We start from the raw sequence: 22,143 nt of genomic DNA on the forward strand, positions 1-22,143 counted from the left end.
TGCAAGGTGCACCGAATCTTGAGATGAAACCACCGACACGACGTAACAATGACCGATTTGCAAGTCGCCGACACGATGATTTTGACTAAAAGTTCTTCTTCACAACGCGCAAATTTAAAACATTCAAAAATTCCGGTAATGATATACGTCCACAAGCTTAGCTTCATGAGTTCACTCATTGCTTTTCTCCTAATGGTCATTGGAGAACAGATTAGAATTTATGTGTGGCTATCTAGAAAATGAACCAGCAGTAAGAATGCAATCGGTCACACGCGACAGTCACAATGAAGGAGATTTCTATCATGCCTTCCATTCTCCATACTGGTCACAGGCTACTCAAGATAGAGTAAAACACAGCATTATAACGATGAAACATTTTGAACAGTCTGAATTCTCCAGCCCGGTAAAATATTTAGGAGATATGTTGCACAAAAATCAGTATTTGTCAACCCTGTGCAACCCCTCAGAACTCATCCGCATTTGCTTAATTAAATTGCGTATACATTTAAGACACATTATTTTGGCTGGACGTTGTAAAGAATACATCGAAGCTTTTCAGGGACTTTTACAAGAATTGGAAATTGATACAGACTGTCACGGTATGCGAAAACAGGAAAACAACAATTGCACGTCACATCCACCACAATTCCGTGACGACAGAAGTAATAACCGGACACGACAAGACTACTTTTATAATGCAAATCGTGACCACAATAGACACAACCCGTATGATAACTATTAGCAGAATAACAATAGATACAGGGAAAGATCACCTCTCCGTGGTAATGATTACGACAGAAACAATCGTAGAAACAGACAAAATGGGAACCAGAATAAATATTATCAAGGGAGACAGAATAACTTCAGACACAACGGTCCACCTCGCAGTTACGATTCTGGGAGAAATTTTCTACCACTTAACCGACAAGAAAGAAACTGCAGAAACTACCAGCATGACGACAGATGATATAAACATGACGACAGACCATAATTTAATCAGAACTGCTGAGATTCAAACAGGGCAGGGCCCTTTCAACAAGCCGATATTGTAGAAGTTAGATCTCCAAATCCCAGTAACGATGCGCGACATCAATGAGGTAATAGACAATGACTCGCACCGTAGGCAACCACGTGTAGCCGGCCGGCTTTGAGAAAGGCAACACAGAAGCTAACCTTGAGAAAAATTTCAGTATTCATTGCACTCAAAAAGTATGCTTTGAAAACTTCATCACTTCATCTTTAACGGACATTGCTTATGAACAAGACAAAGATCCGATTTGGAAAGATATCAAAAGTAAATGGCATGAGAAGACACACACTCAGATTCGTCATTATTATCTGGTTAGAAAAAACATACTCTTCAAACGTTGCACTGCTGACGATAATTTACAGGTACTTTGTATTCCCGACGATTTTGTTAATTAGCTCATCTGGTACATTCATTTCAACTATGTACACTTCGAACGACTTGTCATTTTAACAATATGGAAAAGAGAATTAGGAGAGTCTTTTCTATTTGTAGACTCTGTCAAAAAGGTAAACCATCTACCATCTCACATCGTGCTCCATTGTTTCCTATCTTCCCTGCTAGATTAAAAGAATTTGCTGCTGGTTGATCTTCTGAGACCCCTTGTGAAAACTGAACTTACTTCATAATTTGTTTCTTTCACACCGTTACGCAAAGCAACTGGATAGTCTGATATTAACACCTTTGTTAAAAATTTCTTATATGAAGTTGGACATGTTGCTAAACTTATTTCAGATTACGGAAACCACAATTCAGATCTGCTGTTTAGTCACACATACTTCAAAATCGTAAAATCAAACCTGTTGTTATTTCATTGTACTCACTACATTGTAACGTGTCTGAACGGATTATGAAAGAAATCAATTAGCTTTGCAGTTTTTATTGCCACAGGAAGCATCAGTATTGGGACAGTTCCTTACATTTATTTCAAAACGTGCTGAATGAAATGCCTCATGGGTCCACTGCTTTACCATCTATTCTTGTACTGAAGAATGAGAAACCACCGAACAGAATCAGAGAGCTTGTACCTTTCCCAAATACACGTAAACTTCGACATGAAGACGTAATTGATTAGGGGAAATTACACGGTAATTACACGGTAATTACACGGTACATATTGGTCAGAAAGTTCTTATTAAAGCCCATTCATTGTCACATAAGAAGAAACATTTGAGTCACAAATTCATTCTGATTTGTAATTGACATTGTAGGATCCAACGTATACTGCATGATAATTGTGTTGAAGTTGAAACTCTTCGTACTAAAAAAATAAAGGACTACACCACATTTCTCATATAAAACCGTTTATTGAGAGATATGGTTCCAATGGCTCTGAACACTATGGGATTTAACTTATGAGATCATCAGTCACCTACAACTTAGAACTACTTAAACCTAACTAACCTAAGGACATCACACTCATCCTTACCCGAGGCAGGATTCGAACCTGCGACCGTAGTGGTCGCGCGGTTCCAGACTGTAGCGCCTAGAACCGCTCGGCCACTCCGGCCGGCTATTGAGAGATAATTTGCTTTCTAACGTAGTCTTTGTTACAAAATTTTTTACTTCACATTACTATTATGCTTTGTCACACTTAGAAACTGTTAACATGCAACAATATTTTGAAGTCAACTATCCAGTCAAGAACCTATGGAACTTATTAAGACAGTAATTTTACGAGTGCATTTTTATAGGGAACAGAGTCTCAGTGTTTGTACAATTTGCTTGCTTGTTGCAGGATTACTTAACTACTATAAGGCTTACATACGTGGAGCAAATACTGATAGTGAGGTTTTACTGAAACATTTTGGCTTACTTGAAAAGACATTTTTTGATGGCTACACGGTTATGCTATGACACTACTAATGAGTGACATAGTTTTCATTATCATTTTTGCACTGTGTTTGTTTTATGTCTGCACAGTTTTTGAGTGCTCTTTTGAAAAGTAAAACGTATTTTGGTAATGACTCTTGTGACATAGCTACAATAATATAGGTATTTTTATAACACAACAAACATTACACTACAGTACTTCCTTGGTCACGGTGATGTACGTAATAACTATGGTATCTATACGCATAGCATATTTACTTTTGTGTATGACAAGGTAAGTACATTGACTGCTGGAGAACTTTGCTTATGAACAACAATAACTATGACACTTGGTACATTTTTACCTTTAGCCAATGACAGAAATTACGATACAGAGAGGTTTTTGGCGATACATTTTATTCTGTTGTTGTCGTCTGTAACATCTGAGGGTATAATTACATTAACCCTCTGAGGGGTAGACCCTTACTTTGTGTACCACGCATGTGGCAAGTGCAAGGAGCCCTAGCTAATATGGTATTTGCTTAAACAGTTTTAGACATCAGTACCATATTTCTCTAACGCAGAATTACGCAGCTATCTGATCATTCAACTGAGAGAGACAAACATTTATTTTTTTTACTACATCAGTGACACATATTTATGTAATTGCACAGTTAGAGTACTTCACACTTACAAAATTGTACTTTTGTCTGCATTTTGGGAACTTTTCACATTTACTTCAGGTAGCACTGTGATACTATGAGAGATTTGAGTGATGTATTTTGTATGGGATCATGATTTTCGAAGTACGTTTCAGGTAGATGACTCAATCGAAGCGAGCAGAGAGAACGTTTTAGAGGTTTGGAGATTATTGAAGGAAGCTACGACGATTCTGAGTTGTGATTAATCTGTTATGAGATGTTATTATAGAATTGTACTTTAAGAGTTATGAGAAGTGAATAGATATGTGAATGTGAGCACCACAATGCCTACCGAAATTTTTGGACATTGTTATTCGTGAGATTTCATTTCTATACACTTCTAAGGTAAATTGTCAACCTGTCATTGTAGCTCAAATTTCTGCCTTAAATATTTCGTTAAAGTATGTATGTGACCTTGACGTAATAATTTGCTGTGTGCAGGTACGCATTACTTGCTTTGAAATATACTTATTGTTGTGTGGACTTTTAACTTTACTTGTGCTGCTTTAGCTGCTTTGAAGCTACCCGCACTTTCGCGGGCACTCACAAGGCTGCAGAAAAGAGAGGCTGTTGACCTCATTATTGACATGTCTTTGCAGAATGTATCACAAACTCAACACACATTTACTTGGGAACATGTGATTACACTCCGGAGCTCGTACTTTGTGCTGTTTACTGAAATTCTTATGAAGTGATTATGACAAATTTCTTTGTATGAGAGTTGAGAGAACTTTTACTGACTTATGGAATGCTATATGGCTATTGAATGACATTTTCATGCTTTGCCTTGTACATATTTGTTTATTTTATTTTATATCTAGTTTCTAGTTGCTCTGTAGCATTGGGTTTGTAAAATAAAATTTCATACATATACTAATGTACGCACTTTCTGTCTACAGATCTATAAAATAATAATTTTATGATCTACGTTCTCAAAAAAAGGAGCACTAGGAAACGAAAGAAACATAAGAAGGAGAAATACTAATACTAGAATACAGGAACTGTATATATAATTTCCTTTTCAAGGACTTGGTAAATTTTTTGGTAGAATAGGTTGTTGTGGTGCATCACTTTAGTGTTAAGTTGTGACATAGGCATTAAGATGTAATAGACTTTCCCTTACCTGCATTGTTACCTTTACTGTAATATTTTTTCTTCTTGTGCTTTGTCATGTTTAGGTATAAGTTATTGTATTTTCTGCTACTATGTTTGAAGAATTGTCCTACTGAATGTTACTTTGTACTACTCTGATAAGCCAGTTACCACCAATTTATTTTTGTTGTTTGCAGCATATTTCCTTAAATTAGTTGTAATGTTGCATTTGTTTTGCTAATTTAGGTATACTGATGCTTGCTTTGCCAGTTTGCATATTTGTGCCATTGCTGTTTGTGTTAATTGTTCTGTGCTGCTGCATTGCCTCGTTCTCTAGTTTATGTATCTGAGCTCAGTAGGTTTAAGTTAGCTTAAGAGGAGGTAGGCAATATGAGAGAATGAGTTGTGATGAACTGGGAAGAAATGTATTGAGAAGTTATAAAAAAGTTTGGCCAAAAGAGTACTGTATATTGAGAAATAACTAATTTTGAAAGGGGAGATGAACAGATGGAAGTAGGGTTTAGGGACAACAGGTTTAGGTACAATTTTCTTGGAAGCAAATGATGAGGTAAGATAATGGAAAATAAATGATGAGGTAAGATAATGGTTAGATAGGATTTCTTTTTTGGTGGTGGTGGAGTGGGGGGGGGGGGGGGACCAAATGGTGAAATAAGAGGGAAGATCCATAGAATGAAGTTTTGGTTGGACTGCAGTACCAAATGTTACACTGGAAACAAGCCCTCTGCTTTCCTTTTGTGTTATTCCGCTATATTTTTAAGTGTACCCTTGTGTATCAGTGTTCTTCCTGTCTCTGTGTGTTTACCTGATAAGATTAATTGAGTTTTCTCTTCTAGTACTAAGCTGCATTTACTATGATGAGGAATACTGTTATCCTAAAATATAACATATTCTTTACTTTGGAAAGATGTTTAGACATTATTTATTCTGTTCTGTTTTCTTTTATTGCTCATGTGTCAAGTTAGAATTTCAATGAATATTCTCATGTTTCATTTATTTACTTGTGTCATAATTTCTGGAATACACATTTATATGCTTATTTCTGTTCCTTTGTGAAGCCTGTATTAGTATAAAAGTTATCTGTATCAGCATGTTCTTCAATGAAGTTTTCTGTACCTTAGTAATTGTATTCCTATGCTGTAAAATTGTAAATTTTATAGACACCAGTTCTTCAAATTAAGTAAATAGTAGGGATCATTTTAATGCACACATTTCTGTTGGTCTTCCTGTATGTGTAAAACCTCAGAGGCTAAATGACTGTGTAAGTGTTTGTACGCGTGCTGATAATTCAGCAAGGGACTGGTTAACATCATTGCTCGTTCTAAGAACATTGAAAAAAAATTAGTGAGTGCACAAGTGGTGGTTTATGGACTGCTTTATTATCCGCAATACTTTTTAATTGTGATTGCGCACCAGCACAGTTGCAATGGATGGCTGCTGGCCATCTCTACAAGGATTGCAGTGGGTCTGCACCCTTGGTGGCCCACTACTACCATAATCTCTACAAGGACTATAGTGGGTCGGCACCCTTAGTGGCCCACTACTACCATAGTATCTATAAGAAATACTGTAGATCTGCTCTGTGGTGACCTACTAATGCTACGAATATTCTTCAAGACTTCGACTGACTGTGCTGTGGGTTTCCTCTATTGTGGCCCATTACTAATCTTCATGTCAAGAGTCAGCAGTGTGTTTCTGTTGGTAGGACAACACTTCTTCAAGACTGCATGGAGATCCACTACTTGCGTGTGTATTTTCTTTTGTTGCTCAGACTGTCCATAAAACTGTCATAGGCTACTACTCTGATAAGGGATTAGGACTGTCTTTAGAGAATGTGAGGCCAATATTTGCTTTTGATCAACAGTGAATTAATAATTGTGTGCATTTGATCTATTTGATATTGTTAATATTAAAAGTTTTAACAAATTGATCCTGGCCACTGCCCAAAATAATTAGAAAATTTTTTGTTGGGAGGAGGGGGGCTCTGTAAGTGGGGTGTGTCTGTGTTGGCAGCGCTGTATAGCGCTTTGCATTGGATTTCTGACTGCGCTTTCTTTGTAATAGACTTTGTGGCTGGTTGGACTCGTTGTTGGAAGTTAATCGCCAGAGGTGTTGGGCAGTCGGAAGTTAGTCGCTAGCAGTGATGGAAATACTGTTGGGCAGTTGGAGGTGAACAGTCAGCAGTGACGGATGTTAGATGTGAGAAGTTAGCATTGATGGAGGATAGAAATCTGAAGTGTTAACGTAGGCTAACGACCTGGAAGTAACCGATTTGGAGATTGAAAATTTTTCGTGATTATATATCTTTGTACTGGATGTCAATGACGATTTAGATTCGTGCCTGAAGTGGATGTCACATTATTAAGGTAAAAAATGCATTATTTGGTTTGCAACAAAATCTTTCCTTTGCTAACCACATGCCTATTAGTAGGTAGTGGCTTTAGTAATTAGAATCTTTCATTTAGCTGGTAGTATTGACGCTCGCTGTATTTCAGTAGTTCGCGTAATAAAGATTTTTGTGAGGTCAGTGCTTAATGAAATGCATAGGTTATTGTTAAGATTTCTTTTTAGTCAGGGCCATTCTTTAGAATTAATTATTTGAAGTCCAGTTGTAATTTTTTTGAGCAATCAGATTGCGTTGCGCTAAAATATTGTGGGTCATTGTTGACATGATAAGAAAAAGTAAAGAGAAAGTAGGCTCAGTACGTTCAGTTTTACTCAGCTGTTTCAGAATCAAATAACGTAGAAGTCTCATTTTCTCAGTTATTTAGCAATTTAAGTACAGACACACTCATTTAAATAAAGAAGTTTCAGTCTGCACATGGAGTGCTCCTTGTCTTAGTCTAGCTGTGGTTAGTCCTTCACATTTCTACATCACTATCACATCATCAACAGCTGACTAGGTCAGCTGTTGGGTCAAATGGTTCTGAGCACTATGGGACTTAACTTCTGAAGTCATAAGTCCCCTAGGTCAGCTGTAGAAGGGTTGAAATGGCCATGATAGATTTGTTGCTAAGGTGGCATACATTGACTAGCCTACGTTCGAAATCAGCCAGCTGTCGTCACCGGCCACCTGAGATACACCAGTCTGCTACTATCTCTCAGCTGGCATCACAATACTCACTGCCTCTTTTTGTTGTGGGCGGGTCTGCCTTTCGTGGCATGTTGCGGTCACTTTCCCACTACGCAGAGGTGTCTCCTATCAGACAGTATAACTGTCATACAATTATATTATTTTGCAGGAACTTTTAGTTCTTATTTTCTGCTAAATGTCCCGATCGCTCCCCACCCGATTTACATATTTTTGGAGCCCTGAAACAGACATTCGTGGCTGTCGAGTGCTTCGGACGAAGAGGTAAACTTGGGCACGACCTCCCTTCCATAGGCAACCGAAAACCTTCTTTTCATGAAGGCTCTGTTCATATTGCCTCACAGTGGAATAAATATATTTTCTGTTATGGCAATCACTTTTAAAATCATTAAGAGTTTACTTACTTTTTTCCTTCCGTCTCTCTTTTATTTGAGTGGACCTTATATAAACAAGTTCTACATCCGACTTCTGTACAGATTACAAGAACTTTGTTTATTGTTATACAAAAAAGAGGACAAATAAATAACGCTGGAGACAAAAAACATGTCAACAGTAAAATGGTTCAAATGGCTCTGAGCGCTATGGGACTTAACTGCTGTAGTCATCAGTTCCCTAGAACTTATAACTACTTAAACCTAACTAACCTAAGGACATCACAAACACCCATGCCCGAGGCAGGATTTGAACCTGCGACCGCAGCGGTGGCGCGGGTCCAGAATGTGTGTATAGTGTGTGCAGTGACTGATAGTGAAATATGAGTGAATAGTGTGGCATTACATTATTTAATGAGTTATTTGTAAATAAATTATTGTATACCAGGAGTAAAATCTAATGATTGTCTCTAACTAGAAGTCTGCAAATATATGTGTATACGAATTAGCTTATTGTAAATTGATCTAAGCTTGTAAATACTTTGACATGTCCTATATCCTTGTAAAAAGAGATCTACGGATGAATAAAACTACTACTACTGTAGCGCCTAGAGCCGCTCGGCCACACCGGCCGGCCCACTTAACAGTAACTGACACGTATATACGTACTTCATGCTGTGTTATCACATGAAAAGGACACACACATCGAAATCGCGAATGTGAAAACAATCTGCAACTGCTCAGACGGAACATATTATTCTCTTTTCTGAAGTATTCTAATGCTTTGGACCCAACTAAACAGAAAATATCCGAACTGCTACGACTAGATTTTTTCACGTTCGGTTGTAGTTCTTACTCTGTCCATATTCCCGCCCTTCACTTACACCTTTACGAGCCATATAACTGACTTATGGAAATACGGTTTCCTGGTGACATTTTCAGAATTTATTTATTTATTTATTTATTTTTGCATTCAGTGCAGATTATGAATGAGAATCAGACTTCACAATATTATTTTCTTTGTATGCAAATGTTTGTTTGTTTGCAAATGTGTTATGTTAACATAATGTTAAAAGGTAAGATTTGGCTAAGCCAAACAATATTTATTTTCAGTCTTTTAAGTAAAAAGCCAATAGTGTGATACAGTAAAATAAACATAAGTTACGTCACAGCCAAAAAATTCAGTTCCAAATGTCACCAGTAATAAGCGTAAGAAACTCATAATATTAAATAAATAAATAAATACATAAATACAAATAAATAAATACAAAAAATAAATACAAATAAATAAATGCAAATAAATAAATACAAATAAATACACAACGATTAAAACTAAAGTTGTGGGTGATAATAGAAGTGATGCTGAGATCTGAATAAGTTTATGAATTATGTGAAAACAGGAGTATCCAAAGGACAGGAATTAGTCACTCGTTCTCCATCTCTCTCTCTCTCTCTTTCCCTCTTTCCGTCTATTAGGGCTATTCGCAAAGTGGGGTCCGATAAGTCACGAAATGGAAACGACAGTAAAAATCCGATGAAGCTTTGCACAGATGCGTTGGTCAGTTCTCTAAAATGCGTGTCGATAGCGTTGAGTCACTCTTTTCAGTTCTGAGCACACAATGAGCACGTATAGATGCCTAAAACAATAGCGTCTCCCGCCAAATGTGGGAACCTACAACAATGTTTCATACAGCGCCACTTAACGTACCTGTCGTGCAGTTTCTTCTTCATAACAATTCTCTGAATCACACTACAGGGGCAATGAGGACTCCCCTGGAGCGATTTCAGTGACAAATGTTTCATCACCCACCATACACTCAGTACAAGGCTCCCTCTGTGTCCATCTCTGCTCACATGAACCGCTGGCAATGAGGAGAACACTGTGGTACAGACCAGAGTAGAGAAGTGGTGGAAAGCACCGGCGGCTGCCTTCTACGGCGAGGATATTGAGATGGTTGTACAATGCTACGACATGCGTCTAATTCGGAGCAGCGACTATGTAGAAAACTAGCCGGCAGGTGTAGCAAACGGCTACCAACAAAACATTTGTGATTTTCACAGTGGTTGCTATTTCGCCACCGGTCGGACCGTACTTTCCGAATAGCCCTCGTATGTCTTTGTCCGTCTCTCTAACACACGAAAAGATGAAATACAGAACAACATTTTCATGCAGAACACGTAGATTTTCCAAGTTTTTCCACACTTCAGACAGTAATAAGTGCCACACACATCTTTCAGTGTACCATTTTCTTATTCTGCTTCTGGAATTCAGCAGCAGAGCAAACGTTTGTTCGCTTAAGATTTCACTGCGAGTAATTTCTGTTGATCGAGAGTGACTGTAATGTGCCAGGTAGCACTGAAATCGACCTACATCGACGCTGAAGCACCGAGTAGTCTACCTGGGTATCATTTGCGTCAGGTCCTCACATCCGCAGGCGGTGTGGTTGCTGGCAGTGACGACACGGAATTCCTCGCGGAACGCGCCGCCTCTCACGACGTCGGATACCACGAAGACGAGGAGGACCTCTTCCTGGCGCCGCGGGAGGCAGGAGAGCGGCCCGATGCAGCAGCCGGCGCCGTCGTCGCAGCGGTGCAGCACGGTGTACGGCGGGTACAGCAGCTCGGCCGGGGCGCTCTCCACCAGCTGCCTCGCGTCGACGGCCCTCGGCTGCGGTCTGGAGCAGGGCAGGAACAGCGGCCGAGGAGCCGCCGTCACCAGGGAAACGAGCGCTGCCAGGGCCGCTACGGCAGAGGAGTGCATCGTGTCGCAGCTCGTCGTGTCGATCACTTCTGCCCCAGGCCGCAGTCAGATGGTCGAATGACTGCCCGCCAAAGCCGAGCGTGATTTTAAACTATTTTTGACGTCAGCGAGGCGTGCCGTTCCGACCGGCGAGCGGCAGGAAGGAAGCGCCTGGGCAGCACCGACGCGACGCTACGCGACGCGGACGTGGTGGGCGGTTGGCTGTCGCCATCGCGTGTCTAGGCGTGCACTGACGCTCATGTCACTGACGGTACTTCCCACACCGCACAGAGAGTGCGAAAAACGTCTTTCACAAAGTTTAGGGGTTTATTCTCTACGTGAGAACATTATAAAAGGATCATATGAATATGACATACAACTCACTATTTACATTAATAGGTAAAATAATAGGGTAACGCTCCGACAGAAGACTATTATTTCAATATACAGGGTGAGTCACCTAACGTTACAGCTGGATATATTTCGTATACCACATCAAATACTGACGAACCGATTCCGCAGACCGAACGTGAGGAGAGGGGCTAGTGTAATTATTTAATACAAACCATACAAAAGTGCACGGAAGTATGTTTTTTAACACAAACCTACGTTTTTTTAAATGGAACCACGTTAGTTTTGGTAGCACATCTGAACATATAAACAAATACGTAATCAGTGCCGTTTGTTGCATTGTAAAATGTTAATTACATCCGTAGATATTGTAACCTAAAGTTGACGCAAGAAACCTCCGACGTCCACTTGCGTGTTGTAACAAACACGGGCCACGGGCGTTTCATAGGACATGGAGGACGCATAAATTGGCCAGCCAGTTCCCCCGATCTTACACCTCTGGACTTCTTTCTGTGGGGTACGTTAAAGGAGAATGTGTACCGTGATGTGCCTACAACCCCAGAGGATATGAAACAACGTACTGTGGCAGCCTGTGGCGACATTACACCAGAAGTACTGCGGCGTGTACGACATTCATTACTCCAGAGATTGCAATTGTGTGCAGCAAATGATGGCCACCACATTGAACATCTATTGGCCTGACATGTCGGGAGACACTCTATTCCACTCCGTAATTGAAAACGGAAACCACGTGTGAACGTGTATACTAACATGGTAATGTACATGTGCGTCAGTGAAAAAGACCAATAAGAAGGTGTTAGCATGTGGACGTAATATGCTGTTCCAGTCTCTTCTGCACCTAAGGTCCATCACCGTTCCCTTTGGATCTCTACGTAATTCGGTGTTCTCCGATACACACGATCGAACAGCGGAGGAGTGGTACTCAAGCGTCAACTTTAGGTTACAATATCTCCGGATGGAATTAACATTTTACAATGAAACAAACGGCACAGGTTACGTATTTGTTTCTATGTTCAGATGTGCTAACAAAAGTAACGAGGTTCCATTTAAAAAAAAAAAAAAACGTAGGTTTGTGTTAAAAAACATACTTCCGTGTATTTTTTATGGTTTGCGTTAACCAATTACACTAGCCCCCGCCCTCACGTTCGGTCTGTGGAATCGGTTCGTCAGTATTTGATGTGGTTTACGAAACATATCCAGCGGTAACGTTAGGTGACTCACCCTGTATACCACCCAACTCCTTTACACTCACTCGCCCATGAACGCTCCAAATAATATTTAAAACAAAATTCAAATCGGCTGAAAACCAAAACTTTCAACTACTCTCTGACAGCTGCTACATTCATATAATAATAATCACCGGCGTACCCCCCCCCCCCCCTCACACACACAAACACACACACACACACACACACACACACACACACACACACACACATGCGCGCGCGCGCGCGCGCGTGCGTGGGTAGAGAGAGAGAAAGAGAGACAGATAACAGAATGAAACCTACGTTACTTTTCAGCATGGACTTTGTTAACTTGACAACATGTACTTAAACGGCCACGCGGGGTAGCCGCGAGGTCTAAGGCGTCTTGTCACGGTCCGGGCGGCTTCCCCCGTCGGAGGTTCGAGTCCTCCATCGGGCATGGGAGTGTGTGTGTTGTCTTTAGTGTAAGTTAGATTAAGTAGTTCTTAAGCGTAAGGGCTATTGACCTCAGCAGTTTGGTCCCACAAGACCTTACCACAAATTTCCAATTTTTTTACTTAAACAAAACAGGAAGAGGCATAAAGTAAACACGCAGTTACGACATTAAATTACAGTTTTTGTTAAAATTTCTACAACTATTGACAGGAGACTAATAGTGTACCACAGCAATTAACGCAAATATTAATGAAATTGCGAAGAAAATAGTTCGTAACATGGAAAAGTACTTACGGTTCCTAAGTGAAATTATAGTGCGACCTCCAGCATGTGACCCGTTGAGAGAAAATGCAGATGCCAATCAAAAACACGAACAACTGGAAGTAATCGCTTATTCACGTAAAAAGCAAGACGTGAACTGTTTTGTAATCCACAAATATCAAGTATCAAAATAAAAATGTATCATTCTACATTCCACTGAAGATGCCTTAAAGCAAAAGGCGAAACGCATCAGGAGGAAAAAGCAATGCAGCAGGTAAAGGTAGTTTTTATTTACAAAACGAGTAGTTCTTATGAACGTCGGTCCAGCTGTCCATCGTTATTGAGGCACGAAAGTAATTCCGAGTAGTGACTTCTACTTTTGTAATTTACCTCAAGTGGGCATTTTTACTCGCTCTCTTGCTTACCGTTGGTCATGGAATTTCTTTTGTTAATTTGTTTTGTATAACCGTCGTTCTTTCTGTTTCACAGAAACTTCTGCCACAGCACATCACAACGGTATTATCAGTGTCTGAAATGCGACCTGGCACTTGTGTATGCGGGAGCAGCACAACTCTATGCTAACCGTTACCCTGAAAAGCAGTTACCTTGTGCAAGGTCGTTCGTACGTCCGTAACAACGTTTGCGAGAGACAGTCTCATTTGAGAACAGAGCTACAGATGGTGGGAGGCCACGCTGTTCACGAATGCCGACGCCTGTACGACGGTTTCTCGGTGCTATGGGTAGTATGCCATCACGTAGTACAAGGAGAATTGCGAACAGGAAGGTTTCGACCACATGAAGATCTGGAACGTTCTGCAAGAATATTCTGTATCCACATTACGTTCAACGGGTGCAAGTATTGCATGAGGCATGTCAAATGAGGGCATGTGCGATGCCCAGACAAGAACGCCGAATGCAGCTTACATGCTCAACCTCACTTTGCAAGGATAGTTCACCAATATATCGATAACCACTCTCCGAACAAGGATTTTTTCTTCGGGGTCATTTAAGGATCTTGGTGTATTCAGCCGCAGTATTCAGTGTCGGTCTTTTGAGAGAGTGTATCCAAAATGCGTTCGATCAAATACGAGATACACAGCACTTTTACACGATGTACGTCTCAGGAGGAGCGTGGAAGAGGGAGGTCGTCACCTTGAGTTATTTCTGTAAATGTTTACGTGTATAGTAAAGTATCATTTTTGTGAAATATATAATAAATTCTATTATACCTCCTTAAAGTAGGATTCTCGGACCATGTTCATACAAAGCTTTCGTAATGATTTTAAATCAGGAATAAGTTCATAAAGTTTCTCACGAACGTTTCTATACGCACTCCAGAAGTAATTTTGGCACATGCGTCTGAGCAGCTGGAAAAACAAACAGTTTTTTTATGGTATACTGTTAGCATACCGACACTTCTTTGAGAGTGATAAATTCTGCTTCAAATAACAGACTGCCAGAGTAGACATTCAGCCTTGGAGAGATACAATAACTATTAATAAGTTACAACTAGCTTTTTCTTTCATTTCAGTCAAAGTTCCGAGAAGACATAAGATATCAGACTAGATTAAGCCATTACAGGTCATCTGCACATCTCCACAGGACAGTTACAATTTGGTTGCGTCGAAATGAAAACAAGACACTATTCAAAGGAGGCCTGTAACGGCCGAAACTAGCCATGGTCATTTGTATTTTCTCCAGGCTAAAACAGATAATCAGTTACAACAGATACGCTAAGAGTAAAAAATACAGTTTACCGATAGATAAATTTCACAGGTAGAACAGACAAATAACTTCACTTCTCTTGGATCCAATAAGCGTGAAGAAAACTCACCGACACAAATTCTAAACACACAAACGGTCGGTAGCAACTGGTGAATGTGACATTATTGTGTCTTTATGTTCTTTACCCGAGTATGCTCTGCAGACCGCGTTCGTGAAAAATTAAATCGGGATCTTAACAATTCCACTTTCAGAAACATAAATATCTAGTTCGACAGTTCAAAGTCTGTCGTACAACGGTGGATTGTCAACGATATACACACCTGGAAATGGAAAAAAGAACACATTGACACCGGTGTGTCAGACCCACCATACTTGCTCCGGACACTGCGAGAGGGCTGTACAAGCAATGATCACACGCACGGCACAGCGGACACACCAGGAACCGCGGTGTTGGCCGTCGAATGGCGCTAGCTGCGCAGCATTTGTGCACCGCCGCCGTCAGTGTCAGCCAGTTTGCCGTGGCATACGGAGCTCCATCGCAGTCTTTAACACTGGTAGCATGCCGCGACAGCGTGGACGTGAACCGTATGTTCAGTTGACGGACTTTGAGCGAGGGCGTATAGTGGGCATGCGGGAGGCCGGAAGGACGTACCGCCGAATTTCTCAACACGTGGGGCGTGAGGTCTCCACAGTACAACGATGTTGTCGCCAGTGGTCGGCGGAAGGTGCACGTGCCCGTCGACCTGGGACCGGACCGCAGCGACGCACGGATGCACGCCAAGACCGTAGGATCCTACGCAGTGCCGTAGGGGACCGCACCGCCACTTCCCAGCAAATTAGGGACACTGTTGCTCCTGGGGTATCGGCGAGGACCATTCGCAACCGTCTCCATGAAGCTGGGCTACGGTCCCGCACACCGTTAGGCCGTCTTCCGCTCACGCCCCAACATCGCGCAGCCCGCCTCCAGTGGTGTCGCGACAGGCGTGAATGGAGGGACGAATGGAGACGTTTCGTCTTCAGCGATGAGAGTCGCTTCTGCCTTGGTGCCAATGATGGTCGTATGCGTGTTTGGCGCCGTGCAGATGCGCGCCACAATCAGGACTGCATACGACCGAGGCACACAGGTCCAACACCCGGCATCATGGTGTGGGGAGCGATCTCCTACACTGGCCGTTCACCTCTGGTGATCGTCGAGGGGACACTGAATAGTGCACGGTACATCCAAACCGTCATCGAACCCATCGTTCTACCATTCCTAGACCGGCAAGGGAACTTGCTGTTCCAACAGGACAATGCACGTCCGCATGTATCCCGTGCCACCCAACGTGCTCTAGAAGGTGTAAGTCAACTACCCTGGCCAGCAAGATCTCCGGATCTGTCCCCCATTGAGCATGTTTGGGACTGGATGAAGCGTCGTCTCACGCGGTCTGCACGTCCAGCACGAACGCTGGTCCAACTGAGGCGCCAGGTGGAAATGACATGGCAAGACGTTCCACAGGACTACATCCAGCATCTCTACGATCGTCTCCATGGGAGAATAGCAGCCTGCATTGCTGCGAAAGGTGGATATACACTGTACTAGTGCCGACATTGTGCATGCTCTGTTGCCTGTGTCTATGTGCCTGTGGTTCTGTCAGTGTGATTATGTGATGTATCTGACCCCAGGAATGTGTCAATAAAGTTTCCCCTTCCTGGGTCAATGAATTCACGGTGTTCTTATTTCAATTTCCAGGAGTGTATGTTCTTTCAGATATGCGTGGAAATAAAAATTCTATGTTTTCAAAGCCTTTATCCGCCATTCGGAACATTCCAGTTGTTGAAGGAGATACGAGGCGTCTGTGTGACAGATATGTTTCCCAAAAGAATCATTCACCGAATGTGCCTGAATAATTTACCCACGGATTGTTGTACGGGACTTCATCAAACGAAGATGTGTTAGAAACGAAGTTATCTGAAAGTTAATGGAATTAATACCCGCCGTCGTAGCTGTCGGCGCTATCGCACGATTTTACATCTATATATACCGCACAAGGGACCTTCCGGTGCGTGGTGGAGTGTACTTTGTCTACCACTACACTTCCCCGCTTTCCTTTCCAGACGCCAATGGTCGGAAAGAACGATAGCCGGTAAGCCTGTGTGACCTCGTATCTCTGATTTTATCTTCACGGGCCTTGCGCGATATACACATATGAGGAAGCAGTGTATTTGTTGACTCTTCTAGGAACATATGTTCTTGGAATTTTACCAATGAACTACACCGTGATGCCCGAACACATCTGTTAAGAGTTTGACAATGAAGTTGGTCATTTCTGTCACTCGTTCGTGCTTGCTAAATGAACTGTAATAAAACGCCAGTTCTTCTTTCGATCTTCTCTACTTCCTCTACCAGTCCTATCTGGTATGGATCCCATTGTGAGGTGGCACTCGACTTCGGGTAGCTTGTTCGAATTTTTATCGGCAGTGTTTGACTAACAAAGCGGGAAAGAGGAGGCTACGTACAATCGTCTTCGACTCAATACCAGTGCAGTGGTGATATGCGACAGAGTTTTTGGCTCCGTCGAATGGTGGCATTTACCTCAATGACTCTCTTGGTGCTATTCGATAGCAGTAGGGTATGTGACTCCACCGAGTACCTTCTTATTTACCTCTCATCGTCATCAACAACGATAAATCACTAAATCTCCACATGCATTTATTACAATCACCTTCACTCAACAGATACAATTACGGTAACACTCTTGCTCTTCGCAAGGAAAATGTACTATTATGCTAGATGACTGAAAATGAATCTTTTTAATTTGGCTACAATCTCTAACAATGCCATACTATTCTTTTTCTACTCGAATTTGGCACGACGGACTATAGCTATTCATAAGTCGAGAGACTGTAATATGATAAACATCAACATTTTGATATGCTTCTGAAGCTAAAATTATAGCGGCCTACATGTAAGAGAGATTACACATACGGCTACAGCCAGCAATGTTATCATGAAGTGTAGACGGTAGGAGACCACGAAACCCTATAATCCCACTGGCAGACCAAAGATTATGATAAGGATCGCCAAATTCGGAACCGTACTGCCCCTCAATCCTCAGTCCGATATTCCAGCTGTTGCAAGGGCGTTCCCTTTACAGCTCGGGTGTTGAAGCAAAAGCCAGGGCTCGGGGGATCGGCTTCCGAACGGGAAGTTCTTCTTATATGGCAGATTTTTGCCTGCTAATATAGTATATGTGCATATCTTATAATTCTTGGACAGAAACCAGAACTGATAAAACCTGATCGCGTAGCAACAAAGAATAAGCACATACAAGAGAGCATACAAAAGAAAAATTAAAAAAAAACAGAAGACTAAAAGGAGATATTCACTTAGTATTTATTTATAATCAGCAGTGATGATGAGCAAAGAAATAGCACACACAGAAGAGCATATATCCTGCAACGGCAGACAACTGTAACAAAAATCGTCATCTAATAATAAATCAGTTGTCCAAAATGTGAGGAATGCTTTTGAAAGAAAAAGAAATAGTGAGTGCAGACAGCTTACACATTGCGTAGGTCTTCGCTGCCCATACTGCCGACGTTAAAACTTCTCGGGTATTGTAAGTGCGTCATTCTTCCGATATGACGTATGAGCCTTCTGTCTGTACAATATGTGGCCCAAACTCAGATATTCACTAATTTAACGTCAATATTCCCCTCATTTCCGTAAAGTTTGATGCCTGAAAAAATTACATCACCTAGCTGGAAAGATCATTCGTAAAGCACTCTGGATACTTTGTGGGAACGCTCCAAAATATAACCGTTTCTTCAGCGCTTATATTGAAGAACTTGGACATAAATTCATCATTAGCAAATTTTCCATCACATGCATTTTTGGACCAACTCGACGAGAAGGTATCGTCAGACATAGCAGAGATAATGAACCACTGGCTGCGGTGTAGTAACTTCATGTGGCATGACAAATTTTATAAGAAAAACGCACGTAGGAACTGTGCTTTTTTTCTGCCACTTTTGATAGTGGATGTCTTCTAGGAGCGTTTCAAAAGGGTTGTCGTAGGAAGTCCATGGATCCATTTCACTGACTCTGTCGGTCTTCTAGCCTTGTGAATAGCAGAAGCCGCTGATTTTTATCAGATATCTCAACACCATCTACCCTAAAATCTGTTTCACTGCGAAAAGGGAAATTGTTTTCGGTTTGCTGCTCCTCACTGTCCTTCCCCACAGATGATCCGATAGAAAGTTAGAACACAAAATAAATAAAATACTCATAAATTAGGAGGTACCTGCGTCCGAGTTGTCACTACCACCCTGCCAGAAACAAGCTGTTCTGAGGACGATGGCAGCACGAGAATATCGCATCAGTGACACAGTTTAAAACAAGAATGCTTTTGAAAGCAGACAACAAATGGCTATAACGCAAAGTGAGTAAAAAGAGCCTATGGAGCGTAAGAAAGTAGCAGAGGAGAGAGCGAAAGAGAACGCAGCTGCACAACTTATTTCTGCCATACTTTAAGAACTTGACCGATGGCTTCGGGAGGAATTTCCGGCTTAAAGATTTAAAGTCAGTCTTTTTACGCAATCATAAAATAAAACATTTGTCAAGATCGGCTAAAGATAAGGCAGACCCATTACAGAATGCTAAACTATACGAAATTAGGTGCTAGTATGATAAAGTATATACATGGGGAGGCAGGTACTGCAGTTAAAGAACGTTTTAAATAACACGAACGATGCGTGCGCCTCAAGCAACCCAGCAAGTCAGCTGTAGCTGAATATAGTGACACTTACGGTCGGGATGTGCACCACAGTAATGCAAAGGGAAAAAAGGAAAGGCAGTCGAGATTTCTAACCTTTCGAACGATTTTAATTGTGACGACGGCTCTAGGTTGCCAGCGGCGTGGCAGTCTCTCCTCAGTGCTATGGAAGTGTGCTACGAAAGTGCCACCGGCGAGTGCAAACAAGCGGGGTAGAGTAGAAATGGTTCCATTAGAAAGTAAGTGAATTTTGGAACAAGCCGTAAAGAAATGAATCTGGTTGTAATACTGGAACACCTTCAAATTTTTAAAAAAAAGCTCTGATATTAAAACTAAAGATTAATTAATGAGATTACTGCGTAAGACTAGTATCAATGTGAAATTCCAAAACGACGAACGGTAAACGTATCGAGTTACTCCCACACGTCGCACAGTTCAACAAGAGCTTACGAATGCAACTCATCTCAGTAGAGATAACATTCACTGCCTACTGCTATAATGCTAGATAGTATATCATACTGAGTGATTCACTGTGACGGCCAATTGTAGACCAACATATTTGGTGTACAGAAGACTGGAATAGATTTGAAAACATGCTGAACTGTTGTCTCTAGAAACGCAAATTGAGCAGAACAATAAAATTTAAGCGCTGCATTTATGTTGAAACAAAGTATCGTAGTTTTTTTTTAAATAGGAATGTATGTACTGAATTATTGTGTTCTGATTTAGTTCTTAAGTTTATAAGAATAGATTAACTGTTTGCTGGAACAGAACTGTTTGAAAACAGTCTAACTTGCGTTTGATGTTAAGAAGCATGGAAGAAAACCTGGAAGGGAGGTTTTAGCAAGTTAAAACAAGCATGACGTCGTTTATTTCGGATGTAAAAGCCCGATTAGAACCAGCGAACGAGAAACTCAAGAAGTCCACGGAGACAGATTACCTCTGCTAGAAGCGATACTACGTAGTTTTCCAATGAAAGTAGTACGGTGTAGAAGTTGACAGATCAAAACTGTGTAAATATTTAAGCTGTTGCTAAAGTTTTTCAAACATAGGTCAGCGGCAACAGGAAGCCTTGAGCCAGACAAATTCTCTAGGTAATGACGTATGTCATCTTATCTTGAAATAAATAATAAGAGTTTTTCTGTAAGTAACGTAAAAGAAATGTTCAAATGAGTGCGAATTCCTAAGGGATCAAACTGCTGAGGACGTCGGTACCGAGACTGTCACATTACTTAAACTAATTTATGCTAAGAACAACACACAAACTCATGGCCGAGGGAGGACTCGAACCTCCGGCGGGAGGGGCCTCGCAATCCGTGACATGGCGCCTCAAGCCGCGTTGCCACTCTGTCTCCAGTGCCACAGATCGAATGTCATCAATTCTGCACGTTATCGCCAGCCAGAAGTCGCTCTACAAAGGCATGATTCTGTGCTAACGGCGAACCGGCGGTCTCTTTTAAGAATTTCGGCCGGCCCCTGTAACATTCCTCAGGCTTAAGGCTGTAACTGGAGAATCAGTGTGTGTTTAACGGTGCCGCACTGACATCGCCTGTCTGCAAGTGGTGTAGTGACGATTTTGATTGTCGCCACAAGTCTGTCAGACTTGGTGGCCAAGTTCGGCATGCTGTTACCTACAGAGGATCTACCCAGCTACCGTGCAGCGATTTGACGCCATTTACCATCACATTGTGACCTTTTTCAATGTGCAACTATTTGACGCCGATTACAGTCTGCAGCATATTGGCCGTTGATGACTGGCACTGTGTTTGGAACTAATCTAAGCACAGCGATGAAGTCGCTGAGCTGCACTCATACGGTGAGCATCACATATGTTTCGATGCATAGGCATGTTAACTGTATAATCAGAGGTGAACACATGGTCGAGCCAATCTCTACTAGACCAACTGTTTTAAAGTGTTACTTTAAAAGAATTTCTCTTACACGTGGCCTTAAGACAGCATGTGTTTGCAACCATCTGTTGCACCATCACCAGCTTTTACGCTACTTGTTGTGCTCCCCGTAGTGTCAAAACAAAAGAAAGAATTTACAAATCTATTATTTACGCTCAGCTGTCAGTTTATTTCATTAGTTTTATTGTTAATGATTTTAATAGTTGTGCTAACGATATAAAATTCTTTTAGTTCATTGGTATTTTAAGTTATTGTTTTGAAGATTTATGGTTAGTCACACACTAATTATTACTCTGTTTCTAACTGATTAACTTAGTGTCAGGACGATTTTGCTCCATGTTTTTGCATTAACTCGTATCTTGTGATTTTTAACAGTGTGCTCGTTTCTCTGTTTTAGTTCTAATATCCAACTACAACTAATCATTTGTGCCCATGGACCGAGGTGAAGAGTAAACTTCCACCGCAAATTTTTTGTTGGTTGATTTTAATATTAAATAATAATTCAGATTAACATCTTTCCTGTTGTGCTTATTCATTTCAAGTTTTAAAGACAGCTTTGGCAAGCTGGTTCAATATCTGTAAGTGATACAAGTCTTACGATTTTTTTAAACTTTCGTATATTAGAA

This window comes from Schistocerca gregaria, chromosome 3, assembly GCF_023897955.1.
Source record: "Schistocerca gregaria isolate iqSchGreg1 chromosome 3, iqSchGreg1.2, whole genome shotgun sequence".
Classification (NCBI taxonomy): domain Eukaryota; kingdom Metazoa; phylum Arthropoda; class Insecta; order Orthoptera; family Acrididae; genus Schistocerca; species Schistocerca gregaria.